The following is a 23,466-nucleotide window of genomic DNA, read 5'->3' on the forward strand; positions in this document are numbered from 1 at the left end:
AGGCATAGTTAAAATGAAAATGTTAGCTTGAAGCTTTGTCTGGTGACCTGGGATAGATCAGCAGATCGAGCAGCTTGCCGTACACTGTATGGGATGCCACCATGTTCAGAAGATGCCAAGAGCAGCGCCTCTCCATCCCTGGGAATGGCCTACATTGTCCTGTGGAGGATTCATGGGGATTTGGCTGACTTTTCATGGGCACAGATTTCTCGGTAGCAGTGGATTCAGCTACAAAGTGGCCAAAAATGTTCCCAGTAGCCTCCACTACAACCTCGCACTCTGTTGATCTATTGAGAAGTCTCTTCACAAGGACTGATGTTCTAGAACACTTAAGTCAGTGATAATGGACCACAATTTGTGGCAGTACAGTTTCAGTCATTCCTAAAAAGGAAAGGAATAAGACATATTACATCTGCGCCGTATCACCCAGTTACAAATGGCTGGGCGGAAAGGTTTTTCCAGAATCTAAAGAACACTTTGCAAGCAAAGTCAGCAAAGAACACACTATACTAACACTGAACCAGAGGTTCACCAATTTCCTCCTTGTCTATCCTAATGCAACACATTCCACAACCAATGACTCTCCAGCTATGCTATTCCTCGGTTGTTTCTTACATTCACACTTGGATGTCCCCAATTCCCATCTCAGAAGGAGTATGCAGAACAAACAGCCGAGACAAATTGAGGGCTCCTCAAATAAGCAGGTTTGATGTTGCACTCCTGGACAATCGGTCCTGGTGGGGGACTACAGAGGTGATCAGAAGTGGATAGTTGGAAAGATTAAGGACAGAATGGGACCGGTCTTCTACACAGTGGAGATCGTGCCTGATATCATCTGGGGATAACAACATCCATCAGTTGAGGAGAGCAGAGTCAATTGTTAAAGTGGAAAGTTGACTACTGCTATCAGAGCTGCTTTCTGCAATTTCAGAGTCAATGCCTGCAACCACCACAGAGGAGTTCCCAGAACCTGTGATTGTTTCCCTGCCACAACTCTCACCTGCCAAACTGAGTGATCCCCCTTGTCAGGAAAGAAGTTAGCCTAGAAGAGTAAGAAACCCACCACAGCAATTAAATCTTAGGCCTGAATGGGGCAATTTAAAATTTACTATGCTGTGGATGTCTGTATACAGTATAGTAGTCATGCATTCTACATTAAGTTGGAGTTTATAGCTAAGCAGGGAGGAGTGTTGTGTATTTAATATTTCAGTAAAAGTTGAGTTATCTTGTGTGTATATATGTATAAATTGATTAAGTATGCTTGTTTATTAAATAATTCATTTTGAGTTACTAGTATACGTCATCACGCTACTATGTGATACGTGCCTGTCTCATCGCAAGTAAACTCGAAGTTGAGATCGCAAGTCTGAATCCAGTGTCTTCCTTTGAATTGGTTTAATGTTTTGAATTTACAAAACCTAAAACTGATGGCGCGGGGCAAGAACCGATGCTGACCTGAGAGCTGTTTTATTCCCCAATCTGAAGGCAGCACCCCGATCCCTCAGCCACGATCTGGATCCCTGCTGTCAGCCACGGCTTCCGATTTGCTCCCACACAGCTGTGTTTAATAATGAATGTGCTTCTTGATGTAGCCAGTCAATCACAGATCTCATATTAACATGATGGCTGTAGGTAGTAAGTACCCGGTAATCATTGTTTTCAAAATGATGAAATCCTCACTATTACAAAATGCAACCTCAACTCCAGAGGAAAGCAGAGAAGTTAACATGTTTTGTCATCCTTTTTATTTTACACTTGGGCTGTCAGATTGCTGGGTATTTCTGTGCAAAGTTAGTGGGGAAAATGATTAATAGACCAGTGATGTGATATTATCTCCTGAAATTGTCACAGGGTAACTGGCATCTTAGTAGCTAAAGTACAAAGTATTAATGAGAAATAAGAGAGAAGAAAAAAAAAGACAACAAAGATGGACAGATTTTAGACTAGGAAGGGAATGCAATAAAAAAATGATTTCTGTTTACTGTAGCAAACAATCTACAAAAGGAGCTCGGCAGATTGAACAGCATTTGTGGGAGGAAAGGTATTGTTGATGTGTTAAGACAAAACCCTGCTTCAGGTCTCCAGATTGTACTTTCTAACTATGATAAGGGTGGAAATGGAGCAGAACAGAGTGGGGAAAAAATCTTTTTCGCACAGTATACAACAAAACTGTTCTTGAACCTTCTATGTTCAATAATATAACCAATGATGTGCCACGTTAGATGATCTGGGCAGGACTGGAAGTTATAAAACTGATTTCTGCTGAATTTCCCCACCTCTGATCTTAATGCTTCCATTATCTGGCTGAGACTTGTGAAATACTTACACATTTCTGTCACTCTTGCATATTTTTCCCTATAAAATGTATTCAAATGTTTCTATTTGTGCTGTTTTCCAGTAAAAATGCACATTCGAGTCATCAGCTCAGTGTTAAAAGGGCCTTTGGACTCATTTAGAATTGGTCATCAACTGAAAGTATAAACTATAGACTGAAGATGGCACACCATAAGAGCCTGTCTGTGATGCTCAATGAAAATAATTATCTGCGGCTGGTAACCAATTTGCTCCTTTTTCTGTTGTTTTGTAACTTTATAACTGAAGTTAAAAGTATGAAAGTGATAATTTTGCTGTAGAAAGACAAATATAGAAGCAGCATTTAATTACATTTTCTCATCACTGATAATTTGTGGACAATTGTAAATCCTAAAAGAATAGGGAAATTCACATGTAAATATTAAAGTAATTTACTTTATTTATCTGATTACTCAAACATTAACAAATTTATTAGTTTTTAATCTTGTTACTTGAAAATGAAAAGCATAAAGTTGTTTGGCTTGGTTTAACTTTAATTGCTCTTGACTAGGGGTATCTTGGACTTTGGACAGATTTGAGAAGAACAGTGGCTTGGGAGTGACCATGTGATGATTCTTTAATATATAACTGAAATGAACTTTTTGCTGTATAACCTTCATGTTTGTCATGTACAAAAAAATTTGTAAATTATTCTGCTTGTTTTAGAACATGTTCACAGATCAACTTTGCAATTTTTTCATGACTGTATAATTAGATTTCAGAACTGATTAAAAATGAGAACTTTTGTCAAAAATTTTTAAAACTCATTAAAATATGAAAATGCATTTATCCCAAATATCTTTCAGCTCACAGTACCATTTAATAATTTTGTTGTATTTGATGCACCATCAATAACTCTAGGACACTGGAAGTGAATGATAGGCTTTTATTAACAGCAAAAAGGGAGCACGACCATGTCGAAGACTGAGGGAGGAGCAGTGCCCCAATCGCCTTTATACAGGGGTCTGTGGGAGGAGCCACAGGAGCAGTCAGCAGAGGGGCATGTCCAGACAGGTATACATAGTTTACCACAGTATTTAAATACTTTTTATCCTGCATGGTGATGTGCTACACACAAAGAGTTATATAACATATTTAAAGTTGTGCAGTTGTTAAGTTTGGTGCTGTAAAGGATTCTATCCATGAATTAAGTTCTGCAACTTCATTGAATTCGAGACTTGATATACAGTGAGTGCTGGCACTGCAAAATTAGAAGTTCAAAGCTAAGTTATTATCAAAAATCACTGTATACTACCTGGAGATTCATTTTGTTGCAGGTATTCATGATTAAAATGAAGAAATACAATAGTATCAATGAAAAACTACATAGAAACACTGACAAGCAACCAATGTGCAAAAGAAGATGAACTGAAAACACACAAAAAAGCAAATAATAATAACAATAAATAAACAGAGCAAACTAGGAGTTTCAGAAAAAAGCTCCATAGGGAGTTGTTAAGAAACTAATCACTTTACTGGAAATTATGTTAGAAGTTGAATCCTTTGTAGCAATTATAATGCAAGAAATGGTGCTCGAAAATGATAGTTCTTGGGCAATATGCCAAAAGCTCTTTTTTATGACCCTATCTACCAACAGGAGCTCAAGAGATGCCACTATGATTTATGTAGAGCTACCAAGGTGGAAAAATGGCAACACAGCAACAAAATCCAGTCACAACTCTGCGACAATGATACACCCAGTGTATGACAAGGACTGCGCACCATCACGGACTTCAAGAAGTAATGCAGCAGTACAGCCAATATTGCCACTTCACACCCACACAAGCTGAATGTTTTTTTATGCTCGATTTGAGGTGAATAAGACTGAATCCCCGAGGAGAGTGCCAACAAGACCTGCTCCTTGGCATTTTCTGAGGCTGAGGTACGTAGAACATTCCAATGTGTCAACAGCCGTAAGGCAGCGGGGCCGGACATTTTTAATCTCTCCCTCTCAGTGTGTATTACTCTTCTGTTTCAAATTGTCCATCATTGTCCCCATACCTAAGAAAACCAAAGTAGCATGCTTGAACAATTGGCACCCTGTCGCACTCACCTCAATTATAAACAAATGCTTTGAGAGGCTGGTTAAAGACCACATCTGCAGCATGCTACCACCCACACTGGACCCAGCTAGCTGTTCCACTCCTCTAAGTTCAACGATCTGTTGGATGGTCTATAATACAGACCCATACATTTCTTATTCCTCAGTCCTAAGCATAAGACCTCACAAGACAAGCTCTCCAGTCTGTCCTGACAGTGCCATGACATTTTCCCTGACTAGTAATGCCATCCATTCCCCTTTAATCCCTCCTGGTCTATCATTCTTAAACAACTGAACCCCAGAACACTGAACTGCTAGTCCTGTGTCACCTACAACCAAGTCTCACTAATGGCTACAATGTCATAATTCCATGTGCTGATCCATGCCCTAAACTCATCCACCTTTCTGACAATACTCCTTGCTTTGAAATACACACAGCTCAGAAAATTAGTCCCTCCATGCCCGACCTTTTGATTCCTGACTTTGTATGTAGATTTAACATCTTTCTCCGCAACCACTCCATTATCTGTTCTGGCATTCAGGTTTCCATCACCCTGCAATTCTAGTTTAACCCTCGCCTCCCATGCAGCACTAGCAAACCTTCCTACAAGGTATGACATTAGTCCCACTCCCGTTCAGGTGCAAACTGTCCATTCTGAAAAGAGTTCAATGATCCAAATATCTGAAGCCCTAAGATATAGATAAGGAATAGTAATTAAACCTTTAATTCAAACTGTATAACTGGCTTTTGCCAGCTATGGAAAAAATAATTGTATAAAGAATATATTAAGTTTCCCTATGTACTGTTCACTTAACTTGAAACTAAATTACTTCTAATTACTTTTGTCTAAAGATCAATCTTTTCACAGCGTTTGCTTCTAATCTCATGATTCTCAAGTTTTTCCATCTGACTTCTTGTGTCTGGGTCAACCAGAACAAATGCCAAACCTTTACAACAACAGAACAAGACTGACCTTTATTTGTACAGCACCTTTAACTTGCATGAGTATTATCAACTAAAATCTGACAACTGACATAGGAGACATTGGGTAGATAAAAGCTTAGGCATAGGTAGGCTGTAAAAAAGAAAATTAAGGGAACAATGCAAAGAAGTTATGAGGAATTTCCTTATCTTATACAATTGAAAACATGGCTACTAATAGTAGTGCAATGTCATATGGAGCAAAACTACAAAAAGTTGAAATGGTTGCTTCACATGGAACAATAGTTAGCAAGAATAGGTGAATGGGACCTTGGAGACAGCAGCAGAATTTTGAATGTCATCAAGGTTAGAAGCAGGAAGAGTAAAGCTGACAGAAGTAGATTGCACTAGTGATGCCTAGAGGTATTCAAGCATTCAGTTTATAAAACCATAAGACATGAGCAAAATTAGGCCATTCAGCCCATCAATTATTCAGGGTGATGCATCAGGTGAATTAATACAGGGACAGCGTTGGGAGGTGCTTTGGCCATGAGGCATAGATATTTGTCATAGTCTTCTCTCAAGCTAATATAACCATATAACAATCACAGCACGGAAACAGGCCATTCCGGCCCTCCTAGTCCGTGCCGAACTCTTAATCTCACCTAGTCCCACCTACCCGCACTCAGCCCATAACCCTCCACTCCTTTCCTGTCCATATACCTATCCAATTTTACCTTAAATGACACAACTGAACTGGCCTCTACTACTTCTACAGGAAGCTCATTCCACACAGCTATCACTCTCTGAGTAAAGAAATACCCCCTCGTGTTTCCCTTAAACTTTTGCCCCCTAACTCTCAAATCATGTCCTCTCGTTTGAATCTCCCCTACTCTCAATGGAAACAGCCTATTCACGTCAACTCTATCTATCCCTCTCAACATTTTAAATACCTCGATCAAATCCCCCCTCAACCTTCTACGCTCCAATGAATAGAGGCCTAACTTGTTCAACCTTTCTCTGTAACTTAAGTGCTGAAACCCAGGTAACATCCTAGTAATATATCTCAGTAAAGTTGCAACTGTCTTGTTCAGCTACCTGGGTGAGGTCTAGTGAAGGGAGTTTCAATGGGGAGAAAACACTGGCTTCAGATTTCCCAATAAAGAGTCCAGAATAAGTACTGGTGAGGTTTATTGGTAAATGTTATCAGATTATTTGTGAAAAATGACATTATGTTTTCTTACAATTTTACCGAGGAGCAACATGAAGATCCTTTGGGGGCAGAGCTATCACACATAACTGTGCTAGGTGACTGGAGAGGTTAGAATAAAGTAAGTATCTTCCCGCACATCTGGACAACAGTTGGCTGAGATGATGAGGAAGAATAGATAACCGTGTCACTATCGTATTATGAAATTTATAAGAGATGTTTTGGTTCTATGACAAGGTAGCAAATTTCATTGTATGTGAATCAATGGTCCTTTTCAAAGGGGAGTCAAGCTAATTAATTATTATTTACAGCCTAAGGAGCTACAAATATAACATTTTTCAGTCATGTTTTATTGTATTGTGACAGCTTTTAATTTTACCGTTTCCCATCTGCTTGTCCCTCTCTCATGTTATCTCCTTGCCCTCCCATCCTCCCTCTGGTGCTCCTCCCACACCACTCCCTTTCTTTCTTTTATGGTCTTCTGTCTCTTTCACCAATCAGCTTCCTAGCTCTTTGCTTCATCCTTCCTCCTCCAAGTCCATATCCAAAATGTAGAAAACCTGGGTAACATTTTCTGGGCATAGCGGCAGGCCTTTCCCTCTCCATAGCAGAGTGACCCCACTAGCAATCAAAAGCAGTTTTCCACCTCTGGCAGCAGAGTGATCCCCCCAGTGATAAAAAGGCAGGCAGCTGATGGTCACCTTCCACATTAACCTCAATATTTCAATCTCCCTCATCGCTTTAATCAGCGCTCAACGGAAGATTTAATCAGTGAAATAGATTTAAATATAGGCTCATGCCCCGTCCCACAGCCCCCTTGCCTCAAGGTTCCTGCCCAATGCCTCTTCTCCTGGAATCCCCTTGAAGACTGCAGAGCGCCGAAATGCACAAATGACCTCCAAACTGCAAACCACAGGCTCTGAGAGTTCTAGATTCACATTCAAGATGAAAAACAAATGTAAACAACATAAAAGAAGTGAAATATATGGTTACATGATCTATTCAGAAGATGTCAACCAAAGAAGAGTTGAACACAGGCGCCATCTTGACCGGAAAAGCTGCCATTAAATTGGAAAGAATTCAGAAGGGATTTACGAGTATGTTGCAGGAACTTGAGACATTAAGTCATGAAGAGAGGTTGAACAGGTTGGGACATTTTACTCTGGGTAATACAGTATGTAAAGGTGTATAAAATTATGAAGGACATATAGGGTGAATGCCCACAATCCTTATCCTTGTGGCAAATCAAGAACTAAACGGCATAGGTTTACGGTGAGGGGGCGGCGATTTAATTGGAACTTGGGGGGACACCTTTTTATGCAGAAAGTGGTCTGTATATAGAATAAACTGCAGAGGAAGTAGTTGAGGAAGGTATATTAACAATATTCAAAAGGTACTTGGACAGGTAAATAAATAGAGGGATATGGACCAAATACAGGCAAATTAGACTAGCTTTGATAGGAAACTTGGTCAGCATGGATCAGTTAGGCCAAAGGGCCTGTTGCCAAACCATATGATTCTACAATTTTAATCTGCATTTCAGCTATCCAAGGCAGATATTTAATTAGAATTCATCAGTGGATTTGTGGCTCAAATTTTATATCTAAATCATCAGGTTGTTTTCCCAATCAAATAGAGATTCAGAGATAGGCATGCTCATGAATGTCTTTTTTCTGCTCTTGTGTATGGGTATATGTCTTGTTGTTTGGAATAAACCCCCTTTATATGATGTAGCAATATTTTGATGTACATTATTAAATTAATTAATTTCCCTGCAAACTTCATGCGAAGATGTCATCCATGTTGCTATAAATATAATTTGTTCAAGTGTATCATCCACACAGTATATCTTCATGTGTATATTATATGATCCAAAATTTTCTCTGCTGCAGTTGCCATTGAACCAGGGATCCCCAGAGAAAATGATGAGCATTGCAGAGCTGGGTGCTACAACCTCTCCCCAACAATTTTCTTCTGTGCTCCTGCATTTGATAATGGACACCTTAACCAATACAATACTCACAATGCCAACTATTAATGACATTTACACAGACAGGTGCGTAAAAAAGGATCATTGGTGATCCGAGTCACCCCACACAAACTGTTCCAGCTGCTACATCTGGGAAACGGTACCACAGCATCACAGCATAAAAGCCAGGACCAATAGGCTCTGGGGACAGCTTCTTCCACCAGACCATCAGACTGCTTAATTCATGCTGACACAACTGTATTTCTATGTTATATGGACTGTCCTGTTGTACATACTATTTATTAAAAATTACTATAAATTGAACATTTAAAAGGAGACACAATGTAAAGATTTTTACTCTTCATGTATGTGAAGGATGCAAGAAATAAAGTTAATTCAATTGTTATAAGTAAGTCATCAAAATGTCAGCTTTTGTTGAGTAATGTCCCTGGCAGCTTCACTTAAGGCATTATGTTATGGATCGCTATTATTGTGTATTTATGATGGTAGGATAATTGACTATTCCCATCTATGAAAATTACTGATTGAAATCTTCATTTAAAATCTGAAGTAAATCTTACTTTTACCATCAAGCACTAAGGAAATTAGAATTCAGGACAGAATAATTCGTTTTTATTCTGCTCTTCCCAAAAGTGAGTGCCTATTGGCCAAGTCTATGATCTTAATGTATTTTTCTTCTCACAGTAATCTGAGGTGATGTGTCCTGAATAAAACAATAGATCCATCTGTAATTTTCTGGAGTGCATGTTCCTTGACTCTTTATGTAATGATGAATATGAAAATGAGACTATCAAACAGGTTATTCAGATAAATATTTGTAGAAATAAGGTATAACTGGGTTTGATATCCCTTCATAAAAAGACTAAACAAAAAATAATGCAAATGCTCTGAATCTAAAATAAATATCAAAAATTTAGGAAATACTAAGCAGGTTAAGCGGCATTTGTGGAGAGAGGAACAGTTTATATTATGGGTAAATGGGCTTCCTTCAGACCTGAAAAGATTAAAAATCAAATAAATTCTTTGTTACAGGAATGTAGAACAGACATGATAGAAGGAAAGGGATGGAACAGAGTGGAGTCCAGTAAGTCAAAGATTTTGTTTTTCTCCCATTGTTAGGCATTATTATTTACCCTTAATTACGATGGCAGTCAATGCTGTAATAGAAGGAAAAATGGCATTCAGTTTTCTCATAGCAAATCTTAGAGAGTAGTATAACAATGTTTAGATAATCTGCTTTTTTTTTAAGTAATTTTAGAAAACCTAAAGATGTTTTCCAACGTTGTTGTCTACATTGTCTTAAAATACAATTTGTTTTAAAAGCAGTAAGTAAAAAGATTACTATTGGTGATACATTTCAAAAGTAGGTCTTCCATTGTAGAAATGCTCGTTAGAGTTGAATACTGAGTCCATTGTTCTTAATTTCTATCCAGAACATGAGGCTCTGTCCGAAGTTCTAACTTGGACGCTTACTAACTGAAACTTTGTGCTGTGAAAGCAATTTCATAAATCTTTGCTCTATTTCAGACAGTCAGTTTTTGACAGGAAATATTGATATTTCTTGTTTCAGGCCCCCTGAGTCCATGAGCTTTGAGAGAAGTGTTGATAGAACCACTTTCTGTTGGAGTTCATGCATACTGCAGAGGAGGAGTAACAATTGGCAGCAAAGTCTTTATTTTAGGAGCAGGCAAACAATCAATTTGGTAGCCCATTTTTTGCATTTTTATCTTTTTAAAAATGCCCTGAAAAGATGGACAATTTAACTGGCAGATGCAGATGTTTTCAGTCATCTATTTTTTTCTGAAAATTTGGTGCCTCTGAATCTGTTACTAAGGTTTACTTTGTATGGAATCATCTATTGACTCAGATTAAATTGTACAGGACTGTTGCTCTGATCTTTCAAAGTTAAGTCAATATTTATTTGTTCTTGGCAATTTTAGGTCAGACCTGGAGCCCATGATCTAGGCAGTAGTGCTTCAATATTTTCAAATATTATTGGTCAGATTGTTCAGGCCGATATTAACAATCCTCAAACATTATTTGAAGAAAAAAATTATCAAGTATTATTATTTCAGTGCAGATTAACAATGGTTCCTCATCAACACATTCTATAAAACATCTGGTCGTAAAACTTGTTAACTATTTGAGCAAGTAACCAAATTAAGCTTTGCATGCATAATAATTGTGACTAGATGAATTACAAGAATTTGAGAAGTAAAAAAAGAAACAAATGAAGAATGTTGGAATGAGCCATATGAGAGATCCCTCCTCATTATTCTGGACTCTAGAAAGTACAAGCCCAGAGCCATCAAACACTCATATGTGCTAGTCCTTTCATTCCTGGGATTATTCTTAGTGAACCACCTCTAGGCCATCTCCAATTCCAGCACATCCTTTCTTAGTTAAGGGGCCCAAAATGGCTCACAGTACTCCAAAAGTGGTCTGACCAGTGCCATATAAAGTCACAGCATTACATCCTTGCTTTTATATTCTAATCCCCTTGAATTGAATGCTAACATTGCGTTTGCCTTCTTTACCACTGACTCAGCAAGTTAACCTTTAGTGAATCCTGCACTAGGACCACCAAATTCCTTTGCACCTCCAATTTTTGAGTTTATTCTTTGTTTACAAAATAGTCTACACCTTCATTTCTACCAAAGTGCATAACCATCTGCCATTTTTTTGCCCATTCTCCTAATTTGTCTAAATCCTTCTGCAGACTCCCTGCTTCCACAACACTCTCTGCACCTCCAACTATCTTCAAATCATCTGCAAACTTGGCAACAAATCCATCATTCCATCATACAGATGACTGAAGTATAATGTGAAACGAGGTGTTCCCAACACAGATCCCTGCGCAACTCCACTAGTCACCAGCAGCCAGCCAGCAAAGGCCCCCTCTATTCCCACTCTTTGCCTTATAGGAACTATTACAACTTGAGGACACATGAAGCCATACTGGCACTCCCATAGTGTACAGAACGGATCCCTGCTAGTATCCCCTTCCATTCAGCTTTGGACAACTCCTCTCTCGTGTATTTATAGTTCCAGAAATTCCTGACAAATCAATTATAATGCTTACAAATAACTTGTATTGTAAGTATAAGAACTGGAGAAATTAATTCAGCTTTTTACTAAAATTAATTGCTGTCAAAAGATCTGGTACCAGGCAAATTTGACCTATCCTGCCCATATTGTTTTTCTTAACTTGACTTTTTGTGTATATATTTTACGAGGCAATTGAGCTTATGAATCTGCTGATTTCCAAGGCCATGGGAGCATCTCAGGTCTTAATCTGTGGTAAGTTGTTTGTATAATTTTAGGTACATACAATAAGAAATTCTAGGTCAAGAAAATGCCTTTTAATGCATTGTGTGCTCCACTCAGAATCTATATGCTATTATTCTGTTGTAGACTTTAAAAATGACGATTGATCAGTCATTGCTATGTCTGTACATGGGGGGGGGGGGGGGGAACGGAAGACATAACCTAAAATTACTATATATATTTAAATGCCACAGAGCTTTTGTTCTCTATTACTGCCTTTGGTTCATAAAGTTCCCTCACATATTTTTACCATAGGGTCCCTATAAAAAATGTCATTTTCTCCATAGGGTCTTTGCCATATTTATGAGTAAAGCTAATCAAAGCTATTTCTGTGTACAATATTAAAATGTATCTTTAAACTGTTTACTTTTTTCCATTCTCATTTTGTCTTTAATAAAATTATACTGTATCCTAATAGTACAGAGACATTACCTCAGTTGGCTATAATTAACAAATGGAGAGCCTATGATTAAATAAATTCATAACTAGGCTTCAACCCAGTACAATGGTATTTTGGAAGATTATGAGACCATAAGACAAAGGAGCAGCATTAGGCCATTCAGCCCATTGAGTTTGCTCCACCATTCCATTGCGATTGATCCCTCTCAACTCCATTCTCCTGCATTCTCCCATAACCATCCACACCTTTACGAATCAAGAAATATCAACCTCCGCTTTAAATATACCCAATGACTTGGTCTTCATAAGACAAATTTCTTTAGGCAGAGTATGGTGAATCAGTGGCAATGAATTCTATAGATTCATCCCCTTCTGCCTAAAGAAATTTCTTCTCATCTCTATTCTAAAGATACGTTGCTTTATTCTGAGGCTCTGTCTTTTGGTCATAGACTACCTCACCAGAGGAAACATTCTCTCAACATCCACTCTATCTAGTCCTTTAAATATTCAATAGGTTTTAATGGAAGCATCCCACCCCCTTTCTTCTAAACTCCAGCAAATACAGACACAGAGCCATCAAATGCTCCTTTTACATTAACACATTTTAGTTCTGATGGTCTTTCTTGTGTAATCCTCTGGAAACCCTCAAAACCTGCTTTCAATACACCAAGTGCAGACTGAGCAATGCCCTATAAAGCCTCAACATTACATATTTATCATTTCCCATAATCACACCTTCCTCTCCAACCTTCCCTGGGTTCTCTGATTTAACACTATTTGGTTTCAGCTTCTCCCCACTTCCCAGTAATGTGACTCACTGGAACACCATACCTGGAAGGCTGAAGGACAAGTTTATCCCAGAGGCCTAGCCTTTCTTCAGCCTTCACCCAATTAGAGGCCATCCTTTTCCTCCACCTCCAACAAATCAGAGGTCCTCCTTTTATACCCTCCACCCAAGCAAAGGTCATCTCTTTTATTGTGCCTCATCTTCTTTGCTGACTTTTACTCTACCAGACCTAGAAATTGAACCTGGCATTTCCTGATGTAGATTACCTTGTATATCTCACATAGTTTCCACAGGAGGAATATATCAAATTGCATCATTCCCCGTTGTTAAACACTCCCAGGCCAAATAAGTTTGTGCAGTTCAGGACTTGTATCCATTATTGTTTTGGAATCAAGGCAGGGGCATAGTCAGGCAATGTTTGAGTGGGGTAACAAACTGGCAGGCTTAGTGAAGATGCCTTCAGGGTGTAGTGCAATGAAAGAGCATGCAATAATCCTGAGAAACTTATTTCTTGTCCTTTTATCACCCATTTTTATTGCATTATCAATTTGTTTGCCCTTAATTTCAACACCTCATCACAAGTCTTCTCTTTTAGCTCCCTACCACCAAACCTCTTTTATCACCACCCATCCTTCTTCGGCCTTCTCTTCCTTCACCCATTATCCACAACACATAACAGACATTTTTTGTCATCTGTCTATTATCTGCCTTCCCTTGCTTGGCATCCAGCCTATCACATCTTCCCTTATAACTATAAACCTACTATTGGTTTTCCTTTTTACCAAATATCAACCAATCATAGACCTTAGCTTTCAGTCCAAGCCACCTGTCCTTCTGTTTTCCATAATCCTGTCCCAACTGCACAACCTTTCCTCAAAGAATAAAACAACTTCAAGTGCTAGAAATCTGACAAAAATTCTATATATTCCAACAAAAAATGTTAGAAATACTCAGCAGGTCAGGTGACATTTATGAGGTAGTAGGGTGAGACAGTTAATGCTTTAAGTTGATGACCCTTAAGTAAAACTGAGAGCATTTGTAGAGGAAGGAGAGGGGTGGAGATAACAAAAGGAGTATCTATGATAGGGGAAGGCCAAGAGAGATTGCATGGCATGATTGGTGGTGGTGTTGGATAAAACTAGTCAGGTTTGTTATTAACATATAATCCTCCAAGTAGGCACATGATGACAATTTAGATGGTAACTAGACTAATTATAATTACCAGCAGGGAGTTAAGCTTTTCATAGACAAAGGAAATTGAAGAATGAGGTAGAGCTGATACACAGCCATAATTTTGGCAACTTGAAAGAAATTCCATTTGACGTTAAAGACTGAATATACGGTACAGAGCCAATGTAAGACTTTCCCAGATAAAACCCAGGTATAAGAAACTCTGCTCTATTACAGATCTATTAGAAAGTTGGTTGAAAAAGGCAAAGCAAAAGGGAGCTACTTCCACCATTGCTGTAGAGAAAAACATGAGCAGTAAGGAACTGAGCCAAAAACATAAGAGATGAATTTGGTGGAGCTATGGCTGACACATCTATTAAGTGCACTGGGGCAGAGTTATGTATCCAAGCAGGTATTTATGTGAGTACAACTTATGAAATTTTACATTCTGTTAACTGTGCAATTTTAAATTCAGATTTAAGTTCAGATTTATGGCCATTCAGCCATATACATGTATACAGCCAAACAAAACAACTTTCCTCTGGACCAAGGTGCTCAACGCAGTCCATATAACTCACACAAAACACACAAGGTAAAATTACAACAAATACATTTTCAAATAATGTGCATTTGTGACACGTCACAAAGTAAACAGAATACGTTACTGGTGCTTCATATATGATAAGACCTGGATGCTTCCAGGGAGTTCAATAGTCTCACAGCCTAGGGGAAGAAGCTGTTTCCTATCCTAACAGTCCTTGTCCTAATGTAACGGTACCTCCTGCTTGATGGTCAGGGGTCAAAGAGATTGTTGGATGGATGGGAGGCATCATTGACAATGCTAATGGCCTTGCATATGCTGTGCTTCTTATAAATGTCTCGGATGGGTAAAGGAAGAGAGACCCTGATGATCCTCTTGGCAATCCTCACAATCATTTGTAAGATCTTGTGGTCAGATGCCTTGCAATTCCTGTACCAGATGGTGATGCAGCTGCTCAAAACACTCTCAATGGTGCTTCTGTAAAAATTGTTTATAACGGTGGGGAGGGGGGAGCTTCACTCGCCTCAATCTCAGGAAGTGGTACTTTTTTAGCTAAAGGGGTGGTGTTGAGGGGCCAGGGGAGATTGATTGTTATGTGCGCTCCCAGAAACTTGGTGCTCCTAACTCTCTCCAAGCAGGAGCTCTTTATGCACAGTGAGAAATGGTCAGCTTGCACCTTCCTCAAGTCCACAGTCATTTAATTTTGTCCACATTGAGATTCAAGTTCTGCTTGCACCATTCTACCAGCTGCTTTACTTCCTCTCTGTATACTATCCCGTCATCATTGTTGATAAGGATCTCTGATCACTGTTGTGTCATCATTGTTCTTGATGATTCGGTTGAACTGGACCTAGCAGTATAGTTATGCATCAGCAGTGTGAACAGCAGTGGACTGTGCACACAACCATGGTGGGCACCAGTGCTCAGCGTGCTGGAGCTAGAGATGTTGCTGCCAACACAGACAAACTATGGTCTTTCTGTCAACAAATCCAAGATCCATTTATGGAGAGGTGTTGAAACCCAATAAGGACAGTTTACCCATGGGCTTCTGCAGAATGGTCATATTAAATGCTGAGCTGAAGTCAATAAGCAGCATCCTGGTATATGAGGCACCATTTTCCAAGTAGGACAGGAGGGAATCGAGTGAACCGATTTGAGTGATAAGTGATAGCAGGGAGATGGGATTTAATGCAATCCATAACCAGCCTCTCAGAACACTTAATTATTGTTAAGGCAAGTGCAACTGGACAGTAGTCATTGAAGCAGATTATTGTTGCCCTCTTGGGCACAAGGATGATGGTGTCTGCCTTGAAGACTGCGTGGACAATGGACCGTTTCTGAGAGATGTTGAAGACATCTGTTAGAATCATTTTTAGCTGAACTGCAGAGTCCCTTGGCATCCGACCAGGTACGTTATCTGGCCTCAAACTTTATGTTGGTTGACCGTTGGGGAAGAGGGACCTTCCTCGCCAGCATATCGACCCATGCATCAAACCATGCATAAAAGACATTCAGCCTATCAGGATGAGAGGTGTCACTGTCATTGAGGCGCAGAGTGGATTTGTAGTACATTTATGGTCTCAATGCCCTGCCACATATGCCTCCTGTCTCAGTAGTCACTGAAATGGCTGTGCAATTTCTGTAAATAATTATGTTTTGTCTTCCTGATAGTGCGATAAAATGCAACTGTTTGTGACCTGTGAGCCTCTTATTCATCAATCTGAAGGCTGCATCCCAATCTCTCAGCAGTACCTGGATCTCTGCTGTCAACCTTAGCTTCTTATTTTCTCTCAGTAGATGTATTTAATAACATTACATCCTCAATATACTTTTCTATATAGCTAGTGACAGATCCTGCATATTAATAGATGTTTTTACAATAATTGTAGATAGTTGCCTCCCTGAATATGCTCCAGTCAGTGTTTTAAAAACAGTTCTGCAATGCTGAGGTTGCTCCTTCTGGCCAGGTCTTTATCTCCCTTTGAGCTAGTTTGATTTGCTTGATCAGTGGTCTGTGTGCAAGAATTAGCATAACAGATAAGTGATCAGACTATGCAAGGTGGGGGGGGGGGTGAGAAGCATAAAGATGCAGCAGGGATGTTGGTATAAATGTGTTCTCACCTCTGGTAGCAAAGTCAACATGCTGATAGAATTTAAAAGCATGGTTGAAGTCGCCAGCAACAATAAATAAACCGTTGGGGTATGTAGTTTGCAGATCACTAATGGCGTCATAGACCTCACACAGCGCATACCCAACATTAGCATGGGGGAGGAGGGGGGATGTATACAGCCACAATCAGTGAACTCCCTCGGTAAGTAGAAGGGTCTGCACTTCATCTTAAAAACTCCACCAGAGGTGAACAATTGGTCGTCACCACCAAAACATTCACACGCCACTTCTTATTAAGGTATTGTAGATACATACGCCTCCACTGCACGTCTTGCCAGAGGTCGCAGGATTTCGCCCAGAAAGAGATAAAACCTTCTGGCTGGACGGCCGCTTCAGGGGTGGTATCCTGGATCCACATTTCTGTCAGGATAAGCGCACGGCAGTTCTTCATCTCACACTAATTCAGACACGGGTAATCTAGTTTATTTTCCAGCAATCAAATATTTGAAAGTAGGAGCGACGGGAGAGCTGGCCTACAGTCTTTAGTCTTGCACGAAAACCAGCGTGCCTAGCACACTTCTGTTTCCTTGCATCTGATGCCTTCTCCCCTGGGTGACTGTACCAGGTTAAAATTACGATTTGCAATAAGCACATATTGCACACCTTCTCTGTTATACAACAACTTGCTGGTGAGGCAGACTTGCAGTATTTGGTGTTCTTACAGAGCATAAGAAATACATAAATGACAAACAACTACATATTACTTAGAGCCGGAGAGGCCACTACAACTGGGCGTGCTAACATTTTGAAAGAAATTAAATTAAATTAAATTTGGTCAGGAGCCAGTTATTAAATACATGAATGCAGGTGGAAAACAGACATTTGCCTAGCTCAGCAGTTGACATGAAGGTCACAGGCCCCTTTTACCCTGTGCTAAGTTGTAGGGATGAACTTTACAACTAGTTTTGCCTCATTGAAAAAGGAAATTTCAGCCATTTCAAGCAACAACTATTAGTGGTGGTAAACATGCATAAATAACAAATGAGGACTATACTAGGCTTGACCATGGTTCTCAATGACAGGATAATCTGCTTACATGAACAATGAAGGCTCCTAATGATAGCAACTGATAAAACCAGCAGTTTCAGGATATGACTACTGTCAAATGATTCTAGTTGCTCAAAAGCTTGAGATGCTGGTGAGCACTGGACCAATCCAGAATTGAAATAAAACACAAAACACTCAGCACACCAGGCAGAGAAACAGAGTTAATGAATTGTGTTGATAACTTTTCTACAGAAATAGTAAAAAATTAACATAAGTAGGCTTTAAAGTGCACCTAACAAATAGGGAGGAGAGAGCAAAAAGCAAAGTTTAAGATTGTGTGATGATGCAAGAGCTTAAATTACAACACAAATATTAGTAGAATAAAGTTTTAAAAACTCAAAGCAGCAAATCAATTTCTAAGATTGGCAAAAGAATGGGGAAGAGATGGTGAATATCTGGGATTAAAGACAGTGTCCATTATTAAGGACTTCCAGCACTCAGGGCATGCCCTTTTTTCACTATTACCATCAGGTGGGTGGTAGACAAGCCTTAAGGCACACACTCAGAAATTCAGGACAACACACACAAAATGCTGGTGGAACACAGCAGGCCAGGCAGCATCTATAAGGAGAAGCACTGTCGATGTTTCGGGCCGAGACCCTTCGTCAGTTCTCCTCTTCCTGACATTCCTCACGCAAATCTGTCTGGTGTTGCCCTATCACTTTCAATGTTTTGTTTAGTGCACAATGCCCCAGCCTTAACCTAGTCCACAGTTTCCTCTCTTCTGTATCCACTGCCTACCCTAGTACCTGTAACACTCTTTTGTATTTGATATAAATGCCTCCCTTCCCCCTCTCTGTCCCATCTTTCGACATGTCCTGACGAAGGGTCTTGGCCCGAAATGTCGATAGTGCTTCTCCTTATATATGCTGCCTGGCCTGCTGTGTTCCACTAGAATTTTGTGTGTGTTGTTTGAATTTCCAGCATCTGCTGATTTCCTTGTGTTTGCTCCAGCAATTCAGGAACAGCTTCTTCCCCCTCTGCCATCCGATTTCTAAATAGACATTGAATCTTTGGTCACTACCTCACTTTTTTTTTAATATACAGTATTTCTATTTTTGTAAGTTTTAAAAAAAAATCTATTCAATATATGTATACTGTAACTAATTTACTTGTTTATTTCTCTCTGCTAGATTATGTATTGCATTGAACTGCTGCTGCTGCTAAGTTAACAAATTTCACATCACATGCCAGTGATAATAAACCTGATTCTGATTTTGATTCTGAAAATGGTAGTATAATGATTCAAATGGTAGAATGTGGCATTCAGTCCAGAAGGCTACAACTGGACATCTGAGTAGGCTTAGTAAACTATGTAGGGTTGGTGCAAAGAAATGACATAAGAAGCTAGTTGGAAGATTAAATGGTGTTCTTTGCTTTTGCATTGAGTTTTGTTGGAACAATGTATAAGGCCAAAGATAGAAGTTGGAGTGATAAGTGAGTGGAACTTTGGGATCACTACATAGGCTGAATGTTGTACTGCAAACTGGTCATTTAATCTGCCTCTGGTCATCCCCACTCCCCAAGAGGAAGAAAGATCCTAAGGGGAGTAAGGGGCAGCCGTGGCTGACGAGGGAAGTAAAGGGCAGTATAAAAATAAAAGAGAAGAAGTATAACATAGCAAAGATGAGCGGGAAACCGGAGGACTGGGAAGCTTTTAAAGAGCAACAGAAGATAACAAAAAACGCAATATGCCAAGAAAAAATGAGGTACAAAGGTAAACTAGCCAAGAATATAAAGGAGGATAGTAAAAGCTTCTTTAGGTATGTGAATAGCAAAAAAATAGTTAAGACCAAAATTGGGCCATTGAAGACAGAAATGGGTGAATTTATTATGGGGAACAAGGAAATGGCAGATGAGTTGAACAGGTACTTTGGATCTGTCTTCACTAGGGAAGACACGAACAATCTCCCAGATGTAATAGTGGCCAAAGGAACTAGGGTAAAGGATGAACTGAAGGAAATTTATATTAAGCAAGAAACAGTGTTGGATAGACTGTTGAGTCTGAAGGCTGTTAAGTCCCCAGGACCTGATGGTCTGCATCCCAGGGTACTTAAAGAGGTGGCTCTAGAAATCGTGGACACATTGGTAATCATTTTCCAATGTTCTATAGATTCAGGAACAGTTCCTGCTGATTGGAGGGTGGCTAATGTCGTCCCACTTTTCAAGAAAGGAGGGAGAGAGAAAGCAGGGAATTATAGACTGGTTAGCCTGACGTCAGTGGTGGGAAAGATGCTGGAGTCAATTATAAAGGAGGAAATTACGACACATTTGGATAGCAGTAGGAGGATCAGTCCAAGTCCGCATGGATTTATGAAGGGAAAATCATGCTTGACTAATCTTCTGGAGTTTTTTGAGGATGTAACTATGAAAATGGACAAGGGAGAGCCAGTGGATGTAGTGTACCTGGACTTCCAGAAAGCTTTTGATAAAGTCCCACATAGGAGATTAGTGGGCAAAATTAGGGCACATGGTATTGGGGGCAGAGTACTGACATGGATTGAAAATTGGCTGGCTGACAGGAAACAAAGAGTAGTGATTAACGAGTCCCTTTCGGAATGGCAGGCTGTGACCAGTGGGGTACCGCAAGGTTCGGTGCTGGGACCACAGCTGTTTACAATATACATTAATGATTTAGATGAAGGGATTAAAAGTAACATTAGCAAATTTGCTGATGACACAAAGCTGGGTGGCAGTGTGAAATGTCAGGAGGATGTTATGAGAATGCAGGGTGACTTGGACAGGTTGGGTGAGTGGGCAAATGTATGGCAGATGCAGTTTAATGTGGATAAATGTGAGGTTATCCACTTTGGTGGCAAGAACAGGAAGGCAGATTATTATCTAAATAGAGTCAAGTTAGGAAAAGGGGAAGTACAACGAGATCTAGGTGTTCTTGTACATCAGTCAATGAAAGCAAGCATGCAGGTACAGCAGGCAGTGAAGACAGCTAATGGCATGCTGGCCTTTATAACAAGAGGAATTGAGTATAGGAGTAAAGAGGTCCTTCTGCAGCTGTACAGGGCCCTGGTGAGACCCCACCTGGAGTACTGTGTGCAATTTTGGTCTCCAAATTTGAGGAAGGACATTCTTGCTATTGAGTGAGTGCAGCGTAGGTTCAAAAGGTTAATTCCCGGAATGGCGGGACTGTCATATGTTGAAAGATTGGAGTGACTGGGCTTGTATACACTGGAATTTAGAAGGATGAGAGGAGATCTGATTGAAACATATAAGATTATTAAGGGATTGGACACGCTGGAGGCAGGAAGCATATTCCCGCTGATGGGTGAGTCCAGAACTAGAGGCCACAGTTTAAGAATAAGGGGTAAGCCATTTAGAACAGAGATGCAGAAAAACTTTTTCACCCAGAGAGTGGTGGATATGTGGAATGCTCTGCCCCAGAAGGCAGTGGAGGCCAAGTCTCTGGATGCATTCACGAGCGAGTTAGATAGAGCTCTTATAGATAGCGGGGTCAAGGGATATGGGGAGAGGGCAGGAACGGGGTACTGATTGTGTATGATCAGCCATGATCACAGTGAATTGCGGTGCTGGCCAGAAGGGCCAAATGGCCTACTCCTGCACCTACTGTCTATTGTCTATTATTTGCTCTGCACTGGGACTCATGGCCAAGTCATGAGCAGAAAATACTACTTTTGATTTGGTATTCTATATAAGTAAATTGGTGCTTTACATAAAAATAATATTTGAGGCATTGAAAAGTCGGAAGGAAACGGTGATGAGAAAACTGATGGGACTGAAGGCTGACAAATCCCCAGGTCCAGATGGTCTGCACCCTAGGGTACTAAAGGAGGTGGCCCTGGAAATTGCGGATGCATTGGTAATCATTTTCCAATGTTCCTTAGATTCAGGATCAGTTCCTGAGGATTGGAGAATGGCTAATGTTATCCCACTTTTTAAAAAAGGAGGGAGGGAGAAAACAGAGAACTATCAACCTGTCAGCCTGACATCGGTGGTGGGAAAGATGCTAGAGTCCATTATTAAGGATGAAATAGTGGCATATTTAGATAGCAGTGATAGGATTGGGCCAAGCCAGCATGGATTTACCAAGGGTAAATCATGTTTGACTAATCTGTTGGAGTTTTTCGAGGATGTAACCAGGAAGTTAGACGGGGGAGATCCAGTGGATGTAGTGTACCTTGATTTTCAGAAGGCATTTGATAAGGTCCCACATAGAAGATTGGTGGGTAAAATCAAAGCTCAGGGCATCGGGGGAAAGGCATTGACATGGATAGAAAACTGGTTGGCAGATAGAAAGCAAAGGGTAGCGGTGAATGGGTGTTTCTCGGAATGGCAGGTGGTGACTAGTGGGGTGCCACAGGGCTCGGTATTGGGACCACAGCTGTTTACCATTTACGTTAACGATTTGGATGAAGGCATAAAAAATAACATCAGCAAATTTGCTGATGATACTAAGCTGGATGGCAGTGTGACATGTGATGAGGATGTTAGGAGAATTCAGGGTGACTTGAATAGGCTGGGTGAGTGGGCAGATACTTGGCAGATGGCATTTAATGTGAATAAGTGTGAGCAAGGAAATCCTCTTGCATTTGTACAGAGCCCTGGTGAGACCACACCTGGAGTATTGTGTACAGTTTTGGTCTCCAGGGTTAAGGAAGGACATCCTGGCTGTAGAGGAAGTGCAGCGTAGATTCACGAGGTTAATTCCTGGGATGTCTGGACTGTCTTACGCAGAGAGGTTAGAGAGACTGGGCTTGTACACGCTGGAATTAAGGAGATTGAGAGGGGATCTGATTGAAACATATAAGATTATTAAGGGATTGGACAAGATAGAGGCAGGAAATATGTTCCAGATGCTGGGAGAGTCCAGTACCAGAGGGCATGGTTTGAGAATAAGGGGTAGGTCATTTAGGACAGAGTTAAGGAAAAACTTCTTCTCCCAGAGAGTTGTGGGGGTCTGGAATGCACTGCCTCGGAAGGTAGTGGAGGCCAATTTTCTGGATGCTTTCAAGAAGGAGCTAGATAGGTATCTTATGGATAGGGGAATCAAGGGATATGGGGACAAGGCAGGAACCGGGTATTGATAGTAATTGATCAGCCATGATCTCAAAATGGTGGTGCAGGCTCGAAGGGCCGAATGGTCTACTTCTGTACCTATTATCTATTGTCTATAAAAGAGAAGATATGCAGGAACTTTTTGCATCTCATACTCAGGGTCCTTCCTTCCTTCTTCTTGTTTTACGGCAGTTGGCACCCAGCTTAATGGTGCATTACCACACATTCTGCTCCGGAGTGTAGATCAGATGATAGACTTACATTTTAAATCCCTTCACCAATTCACACACACACACCCATACCCTAATGTACACGTTATCCTTCCTTCTTTGGTCATCCTAGTACCCTATTCCCGCTTATCCATCATATCCTATAAAAAAAACCCTGTATCCCTTAAGAAAGCTAAAAGTAGCCTGACCTATGCTCTCACCCATGCCCAGTAACCAGTAACCCTTTTAATGTGAATTCCTGCACCCCCA

General features: G+C 40.2%; 2 long non-coding RNA genes across 2 annotated transcripts in view; one reads left to right on the top strand and one right to left on the bottom strand.

Annotated features, from left to right (window-relative positions):
• The window catches only part of LOC140714337 (uncharacterized), a 122,736-nt gene that overhangs the window by 82,240 nt on the left and 17,030 nt on the right, over positions 1-23,466 (bottom strand). The window lies entirely within an intron of this gene.
• On the top strand, positions 3,221-6,648 carry LOC140714486 (uncharacterized). The gene is made up of 3 exons (XR_012095883.1): positions 3,221-3,366; positions 3,950-4,234; positions 6,572-6,648. It is a non-coding gene; the product is annotated as an uncharacterized lncRNA (long non-coding RNA).

Source organism: Hemitrygon akajei, chromosome 21 (assembly GCF_048418815.1).
Source record: "Hemitrygon akajei chromosome 21, sHemAka1.3, whole genome shotgun sequence".
Lineage (NCBI taxonomy): Eukaryota > Metazoa > Chordata > Chondrichthyes > Myliobatiformes > Dasyatidae > Hemitrygon > Hemitrygon akajei.